Below are 9,940 nucleotides of genomic sequence, written 5' to 3'. Positions count from 1 at the left end.
TGAGATTTCTAGTGTTTTCACGTTGATTGTGTGATTCTCAAATGTTATTTTGTTGCGATTTCTGGTGTTTTCACGTTGATAGTGACATTCTCAAATGTTATTTTTGTTGAGATTTGGTGTTTTTACGTTCATTGTGACATTCTCAAATGTTATTTTTGTTGAGATTTGGTGTTTTTACGTTCATTGTGACATTCTCAAATGTTATTTTTGTTGATATTTCTAGGGTTTTCACGTTTATTTATGGGATTTTCTGATGTTTTGTTTTTTAATGATTACATCCGATTTTGAGATTTTTTGCTGATTTCCATACCGATTTCCGTATTATCCTGATGGATTTCAAGATTTCTAAGATCTTTTCCCCCCGTAGAGTTCCGGATTTAAAATTTGACTTTTTCTAAATACTTATATCTGTAAATATCTATAGAATATTCTAAATTCTATAGGGCGTCATAATGTTTCTATACAGCTCTTAAGACATTCTTTCTAATATTTATCGGTATCAGGAATCCATACCTCTACTTAATTTGGAATGCTTATCCTGGCGTATCGCGTATGGTAAGATCACTCTGACGGCTTTGGCCCTTAACGAGAGAAAAAAGCCCCTCTGCGTGCACTTCCATCTCACGTAATTGTTGTTTGTTAAGTACTTAAGTTAATATAGTGACGTCAAAAAAACCGTCAGCCACATCGAGACGAAAATCTGTCGCGATAAGCATTCCAAGTAGAGGTATGAATTCCTGTTTGTATAAATTAACGATAAAATGTAAAATATGATATAAGTCCGTAATTTCAATAAATTTCCGAAAAGGGGCGGAGTGATGACTTCAAATGGGGTTGTTTGTACCCCTGCAGGTACAATTTAAACGAGGTTTCGCCCCTTTTGCTCCAGTCACCGAATATCCACCCGAGAGCCCACAATGGCCCTGTCACGGGTGGTCCCAAAATTTAACATTTAGTAGAAACCTTTCAGCTACCGCATTAGCCTTAAAAACGAGATATCCATCATATAAAAAGAGAGACCAAGGGTTGGATATAAAGAGGACAAAATAAATAAAGAAAAACGACTCAAAAACTGGTCGCGCGGTCTTCTATGTATAATGCGCCGTTTCCATCAGGAATAAAAATTTTAAAACTTATTATACTCGCGCGCGCCTAAAGTTCAAAAGAATCTTCCCCCGTTCTTCGGCCGTCCCCCAGCGCCCCCTGGTTATCATCGGTGGCATTTTTGACGAGAGCGGCGCCCTCCGTCGGGCATTATCGGCAAATCCGCCACCAGGTGCCGCTAAAGAGACAGAACGCCTTTAAAATTTTCCAGAAAAGTTGCTTCTTCTTACGGTATAAATTTGGTTCGCCTCCTCGACGCGCGAAAAGCCGATATTTAGAGCGTAATTACATAACGCGTCCGTTCGTAGCGACTGAGGCCTTGGCCGCCGTTCTAAACTGGCGGTCGCGGGCTTCCTCTCTCTCCCCGCGAGTATCGTAATGCCCTAACAATGGAGTCTGGCAAAGTTTAAAACAATGAGGGGTGGATTCCGGGGATGTTGCGTTGAGCCGTTGACGCCCGCGTTAAGCCTCGGTTAAGCCTCGGCTCCCTCACAATGGTTGCTAATGAGCGAATGATGGTGTGTTAGGAGAACAACCTGGTCACGCCACGGCGCGGCGCCACCATCGCGCGTTTCTCTCGCTTCCTTCTTCGTGGCTTTCATTGTTGTGTCATCCTTTTGAAAGCGTGGCTTTGGCGACGCGAGCGTGGACTTGAAGGCAATACGCCAGCGGAGGGTGGGGCGGGGGCTGATAGGGTCACATCGCGAGATGGCGCTAGAAGCTCTCCTCGCCATTTTCGCGCCCTGTCTTCCTAATGGCCCTTTGATGGCCAGACCTGTCTCTTTTAGAGACATCTGGTGGGAGAAAATCGCAACCACTTCCCCCTGGCGAGAATAAAAATCGAAGTGTTCTCTTTTATACAACAGGATTTGTACCGTGTATCGTGATTTGCAGTTAAGAAGAAATGAAATTCTATCGTATTCTAATGAGAGTAATTGAAAATATTTTTGATTCTCTTGGCAAATTTTTCATGAAAATTTCCAAATGAACAAGTTGCCAAAGCCAAAAAAATTACGTCTGTGAATAGTTATTTCTATAAAGTAACGTGGCCGTATTGTTAAATGTTTCTCTTACAGTCTCTTACTTTGACAAGTCTACGAGCGCGCGCTACAGTCGCCAGAGGAATATAGGTTTTTCTAGCGCGCGAAGAATATACTAATAAAGTTGTGTCTTGTAACGTAAGATCAACATATTGTATTTTTTCCTTTTTATTCATTTTATTTTATAGAAACATCTATAGGGAACTAACACGCCGTAGCTTTGGCTGTGGCCGCCATGTTGGGTAGAATTAATTTAAGTATTTGACGAGTATTTTCACATATATAAGCATATGAAAATGGTATTTGTTTTTATTATTTAAATAGTTCAATTAATTTAAAAAAATGAAATAAAAATATTACGAATACCAAAGAAAATCTGACCGATTTTGTAGAGTTTATGAAAAAATTTAATTAATTTTTAAAATGGCGACTACCTTATCCTTAGTAGTAGTAAGTAGTAGTGTAGTCAGGATTTTGTTCCGGACGGGGGGGGGGGGGAGGGGGCACAAAAATATAATAACAAAAAACAATTGTACGTAGTCAAAATATTTCTAGGAACATTATGGCGTACAATGATAGGTTGGGGGGGGTAAGGTGTCCCCCCTAGTTCCGCCACTGGTATCTTTTATACTTCCAACCGAAGGGTGTTTTTATAGACTTCTGGCGTTAGTCAAATTATTTTTTTCCTTTCAACAAAGTAGATTACCGCCAATAGACCGCGGACGGTTGAATGTTCGGCATTTCTATTTTTGGGAGCGGCTAATAGATGGCGGAAGTGTTGGGGTGACACGTTATGACATCGTTTTCTGCCTCTCATTCCGCGTGTCTCCCCCCCCCACCCCCAAAATAATAAGTATCTATTCAAAGGGCCAAAAGTAACCGCGCGGCCCCACAGCGCCATCGAGATATTGTCATCGTCCCAATTATAACAAAACCACTTGGTACCCTCCCTCCATCCGCGTTACTCGACCCCCTCCATCTCTAAAAAGGATTGGCGATGATGCTCGGGGGGCGGGGGGGGGGGGTTAGTGGAGGGTGCAGACGGGGCGTCGGGTGGCTGATAAGAGTGGTTGGATAAAAAGACTGTTTTTGACATTCACCGCCAGGGGGAGACGATTCGTTTGCAAATATCGCCAGAGCGAGATTTGTTGACTGTATAGGCGGAGTGCGGGTGAAGTTTGAACGGTCGTATTTGGAGGGTATATTCCCTATATTTCGCTTTGAATTGTGGTTGAGTTTATGTACTAACCGAGACTGATTTTCCGCTGGTCAAAATCGGGTAATTGAATGCATTGTTTTTTTTCTGGTTTGGCGCGATGAAAATAATATCTTGCTTTTTAACGCTCATTGAATGGTCAAAATCGTGTAGTTACGGTGTATTTAGGTAATTAGCTATATTTTTTGACATTTTTTATTGATATATGAAAAAATTCGAAGGTTAATATATTATATAGCTCAAAAACCGTGTTTCATTAAATTGTTAACCAGCACCATGCATTTTTTTTACAATGAGGTATAATATAATTTGGCTAAAGTAAGAACTATTTTATACATCCTAAAAATAAATATTATAATAATATTCGAACCATAGACGCCTAAATAGGCCTTTCTATAAAATAAGCTACGTTTGCTGAAATTGTTTTTACGTATCTCATTCGTCACTAACTACGTAGAAGTTCAGTTCAGTCTATGCTTAAAGGCCTAGGTCTTCTTCTTCCTGTCACCCTTTAAATTTACTTTCCTTTCAAACAAATACCCTGGTGGTAGGCCAACAGTAGAGCACGTTGGCCTACCACCAGGGTATTTGTTTGGAAGGAAAGTAAATTTAAAGGGTGACAGACAGGAGAAAACTTAGGTCTTTAAAAACAGTTTGCCTCGTCGAATTTACTCTGATGTCCAGGACATTTCTTAGTAAATCGTCATCGATACGTCACCCGTGTCGCAGCAGCAACATAAAAAAAAGAAGGACAATGTTACTTTATAGGTCTATTTGGAAAGATTTGAAAACGAATAATTGTTTGATACGTGAACCTCCCCCGTAACTATGAATAAGCCCTGCTTTCCTCTAAGGACCCAACATTGTCAATTCTTTAGAACCATTTTTCTCCGCATTCCATATTTCACAATATTAAGCCCGCATTTTCATTTATAAAGAAACATTTAAAATTTAAAATATCGTTTCCTGATACGCCGTATATTGGAATGGAAAGCCCCTATTATTTATATATATATATATATATATATATATATATATATATATATATATATATATATATATATATATATATATATATATATATATATATATATATATATAAGTTAAAAGTTAGAACTCTCAAATATATGGTCCGCCAATTCAAAAAGGTGGTTTTATATAAAATGAAGAAGTCATCCGATAGCAGGATCACGGTATAATGTCGCGCGATCGTACCCCCTCGAGTAGGTCTCGCGGGTACTGGCGGGTGGGGTGTCTCCGTCGGTGGACTTCGCGGTGGAAAAAGGAGCGGCGGTAATTAATGCCTTATTCTGGAGCCGACTTTTCTTCTAATTAATCCGTGAATCGCCATCAACTCCCATTTATTTCCTCTTTAAATCACTTCCCGCAGCTTTAAGCCTCGGCCGCGACCAAACCGAGAGGTCTGCCTAATCGAGGTTGGCCATTCCTTTTTATCGCCTTTCGAGGCATGCAATGACTATTTATAGCGACTGTTTGTTCCCGAAAAAGTGGTCCGTCTTCTCCGTTTCGGTCATTTGCTTGTTGGTTTTTTGCAGTAGCCGTTTCTATAAAACCGCTAAAAGGGGAGAGTTTGATGCCAAAAATCTACCGAAGAGCTGGTTTTCACTAAAGAAATAACGCCACGACGGGCAACGTCGACGCAAAGTAATTGTATAAAGCTTGTTTTCCACTAGCGCGCGTCATAATGTTATTTTCTTTACGCGCGTAAAAACGTTTGAACGTTTCAAAGCTGAGAAACGCGTCGTTGCGCGCGCAAGTGGAAAACAAGCTTAATGCTTCGTTTCCACTAGCGCGCGACATAATGCATTTTTCTTTACGCGCGTCAAAACGTTGTTAAGCGCGCTAGTTTTTTACGGCGGTGGTTTTTAGTGAAAACCAACCTTAGCTTTGGTTTGCACTAGCGCGCGTAACGACACGTCGTTCAACTTTCGGACGTACAAACGATTTAACGCGCGTAAATAAAAATACATTATTACGCGCGCTAGTCGAAAATAAGATTTGTGCTTGATTTCCACAAGCGTATCTAACGGCGCTAATCTCAATGTACAAACATTGTTGCAAGCATAAAGAGAAGTACGCTTTTGCTTTGTTTCCACTAGCCCGTGTTACGGCGCGTTACACAACTTTTTACGAACAAACGTTGTTGCAAGCATTTAAAGAAAATACATCATTACCCGCGTTAGTGGAAAGTAAGCTTTAGTCCTAATGCTTGGTTTCCACTAGCCCGCGTTACTCAACTTTTTACGTACAAATGTTGTTGCGATTAAGAAAAATACATAATTACCCGCGTTAGTGGAAACTAAGCTTAACTGATTTTTTGCTCTATAGAGTGACAAGCCAGACTTTATATGCTTAGTTTCCACTAGCGTGTTCAAAGAAAAATACACAACTACGCGCATATGCGGAAACTACGCTTTATACCTAACGGTATTTTCGAAACTTTTCAAAATTAAAGGATTTTATAGGCAACTTTCAAATCACTTTTAATGTTCAACCCTATAGAGAAAGTTTGAATTTCGATTTTGTTTAACTTTGTTCCCGATAGTGAAAACCAGGCGTGTGCCCGGATCTATCTTAAGTTGTAGGCGGGATAAAAGATGTTCAAACAGGACATTCAAGATGTAAAATATTTTTGGAATACCACTATTGACCTAATGAAACTTAAATTTACGCCAATATTTGATGTATGTTTGTCCCCAACTCGCCACACATTCTTTACGAGGAAACCGTTCTGTTTCCATCCAGCTACGAACTACTGTAGACGATTTTTCGATCACTTGCCCTGGTGTCATTTGATGTAGAATTTATGAGTTTAGCGATTAATTTTTGTTGTTGTGTTAGTATAGAAGTGTTGTAATACTGTGCCTGTATGCAAAAATAACGTAACTTTATCGCTTCTAGAATCGCCACTCTAGGTGAATCTGTAAATAAGTTAGATTACATCGTTTCTGTTCTCAGAATTTGCAAATTTATACGAGACAGAAATAGCGTTATCCTTAATTATATTTTGGTGAGTTCAGACCTGATGGAAATATGTTTTCCTCCTCAGACTTTGTAAATTATTGAGAACATTGAACTTGATTCAATGGCGTATTTAGGGGAAGTATTTGGGGATTAATTTTTTATTGTTGTGCTAGAAGAAGTGTTGTAATACTTTGCCGGAATGCAAAAATAACGTAACTTTTTTGCGGGAATTTTGATTAATATTGATTGAAATATTTTAGAGAGTAAGAGCGTTATATAAATTTAATATCTTCGCGAATTTTTGAGGTTTTCGCCAAAAGTATCGGAATTCATCGTAACATTTAAATATCCCTTTAAAGAATTTAATTTTAGGTGTTTTTTTGCTTTCAGGTGATGTTATAGACTTCGATTTTATTGTATTGAACTTGGAACCGCAGTTTAAAGCTCTTATGTTACACTGCGATACCATCTTGATATTAGGCCTAGAGCGTCATCTCTTGAACGGAATAGGAAACATTATTCAGAAATATCAATATATTTATGAATTATATTAGAAATACCTTATTTTTTATAATAACAGTACTCATTTTAGATTGAAAATTCTCGTTGTAGTATTTTCCAAAAGTATATTTATGAATAAAATAATATTAATTAAAACAAACCACTGATAGTTCTTGGCTTAAACATATTACTTATTTGAATTTAAAACAAAATTCAAGTAATAAATATGTTTAAACCATGAAGTATTAGTCGTTTGTTTTAATTAATTTTATTACAATCGTAACCATGGTTAATAATTTTAACTTATATGATTATATTTAGGAATAGTTAGAAATTTCAAAAAATTGCTTCTTTGTGAAGTAGCTATTGTTAATACTTTCGATTTCACTCGGAAGAGTGTGGCATCTCAGTCTCACAAAAACAAATAAATTAATTTAGTAGAAATACAACTCCAAAATTATTCCTGGCGTAAATCGTTGCTGGCTGAAAGTTCTTCGAATCAAGAACCATTTCCAATTGCTACAAAAAGTGTCGCCATTCGCGGCACAACTTGTTGGGCGGACGTCATCGGAGAACGGCGCGCTTAAATAAAGCGCATTTTATAACAGCGAGCGTCCCTCCAAAAATTTAAAAATGGAATTCGAAATCGCGGGTACGAAAGGGTGCCTAGAGAGACGAAATTTCCTTTAATAAATGTTTCGCTGGACCACATGAATCACGGAAAAATATTTTCGCGGGTGGGGGGGTCCGGCTGAATCGGGCGCAAAATATCGGCGAGAAGGACAAGCCGCGTATCATTTTTCTCGATGAATAATCGTATTTTGTAAAAGTTTTACGATTTTGTAGCGAAATTTTCTATTTTAACGCAGCCAGCCTCATCCGCTCGGAATCGGAGAGAAAATATTTTTAAAAATCTCCCATTATGATCCAATGCAGTACGTTTCTTCCCTCTCGCGTAGTGTAAAGGCAGCTGTCGTTGACAGCCCGGCCTGATGAATGGAAAAACGCGACGAGCAGGCCTATACCCTATTATTTAGGGGTGGCCGTCGGAGGGCGCCACCGTCCATATACACCCGCGGCTACTATTACGGAGAGAGATGTTTGACCAAGACTAAAGGGCCGCTGACGACGCGAGTATACTTCTTACCTCTCTCTCTGGCTCTGTCCGCGAGCGTGGTGCTCTATTGGTTTCTTGAGTGGCCACTATTTAAGCATGGCTTTGTCGGGAAAAAGCGCTTACGAACGAGGGAGGGGTCCACCGCCACTTCCACCCCCCAGCTCTGGCTGCTGTCCCCCCCCCCCCCTTTGCTTTAGATGGATTATATCACCGGTCTTTTCAGCCCTTTTTTTGGTAGGATGTCGTCTGCTAGCGTGTCTGCTACTTCTTACTTTAGATGGTTTGTTTATTCTTTGGTAATAATTGGATTAGATTGTTCGAAGTCAATTTAATTTGGAAAATTTCCTATCTTAAAAATAATACGACAATTTTAAAATTAATATTACGAAATTATTATAAAAAAGATTTATTAATAAAGACCTTATTCAACAAATATTCCGAACAACAGATAAACTTCAAAATTAGTATTAAAAATGTTATTATCAAAGGAATTATTACGAAAATATGCGAATCAAGATTAAATTCGAAATTTTTATGAACAAGATTTATTAATAAATAAATTATTCCCCAAATTTTCGGAACAAGAGGCACTTCAAAATTAGTATTAAAAATTTTATTGATCAAGGAATTATTACGAAAATATGCGAATCAAGATTAACTTCGAAATTATTATGAATAAGATTTATTAATAAAGAAATTATTCCACAAATATTCGGAAAAATATTATAATTAAAATATTATAATTAAAAAATTTATTATTCAAGAAATTAGTAAACTTTAATTTACCTTGATTGCACTCAATTTAAATTGGAAAAGAACTAACTTGACCACTATTTTGAAAATAAATATTATTTAAATTCAACAAACGAGGTGCATTACCGTATATAATCCCTTAATCTTCGATTTAATTTGGAATCCAATTCCAAACACTTACGGCGGAAATAATTCGCGATTCTAAATAGTACAGGGAACTTACAAGTTAGTATACTCGTTTAACGTCCGCAGAATCGTTTGAAAAATTCTGCTCGAATTTAAGTTAGCTCCTCCCTTTTCGTGACGTGACTCAGACATACCTATCCGCTATTCAAAACACGTGATTATGTAGCCCCACCCTCGAAATACAAACGATTTTGTGGCCCTTTAAACGCCTCCTATTTTGAATAGGAACGGGTGCCGGTTTTTTGGCCATTTTATCCCCGAAATTTAATATCTTGGCGAGTTATATGATCATCATTTCCTCCTCCACATTTTGCCACCCCCCCCCCTTTTTTCGATCGCATGACGTTTCATAATTTGGAGCGGCCAAATGGGGGGGGGCATTTACCCGGGAAACTGTACTCTTCGGGGTATGAAAAGATCATTTCGGGCGAATGTTTTAAGGAACTTCACTTTGGTGGGGGGGTCGAAAGAAATGGTCGCCCATTAGGTAGGCCTGATTAGGCCTGCCTACCCCCTTAAACGCGCTGTAAATGGACAAGAAACGAGAGGCTAATGGCGATCAAATTATTCCTAACTGGGCTCGTGGATTCCCCCTCCCACCGATTTAGTGCCCCCCCTCCTTCCCATGATGGGGTAAAACCTCAATTTAAAATTTTTGGGTATCTTTACACACCCTGAAATATTAGTAATGGTTCTCTACTTTCCCGCTAGGATTCGCTATTGAAATGCTTTTTCTTGGGAATTTTTATTGAATTTGGTTTTTCAGAAATGTTATTAGTGATTTAGAAGGTGATGTACAAAGTTTCTCACTTCTCAGGTAGTATATAATAATCGACAATCTAGTCAGGTTAACTGATAATATATTGGTTGAATTTATAGCCTTTGTTTTACTGATATTTTACGTCGAAAAAGCGGGAATATATATTTTTATTTAATCTATAGAATTGCTTTAAATTCCGTAAATGTAGCTAATCAGAAACCATATTTACTATTGAAAATTCTATCTTGGAACCATTCTGCATAAAACGTAACTCAAAC

Source organism: Leiobunum rupestre, chromosome 4 (genome assembly GCF_980474605.1).
Source record: "Leiobunum rupestre chromosome 4, qqLeiRupe1.1.hap1, whole genome shotgun sequence".
Lineage (NCBI taxonomy): Eukaryota > Metazoa > Arthropoda > Arachnida > Opiliones > Sclerosomatidae > Leiobunum > Leiobunum rupestre.
This window is presented reverse-complemented; position numbering follows the sequence as displayed.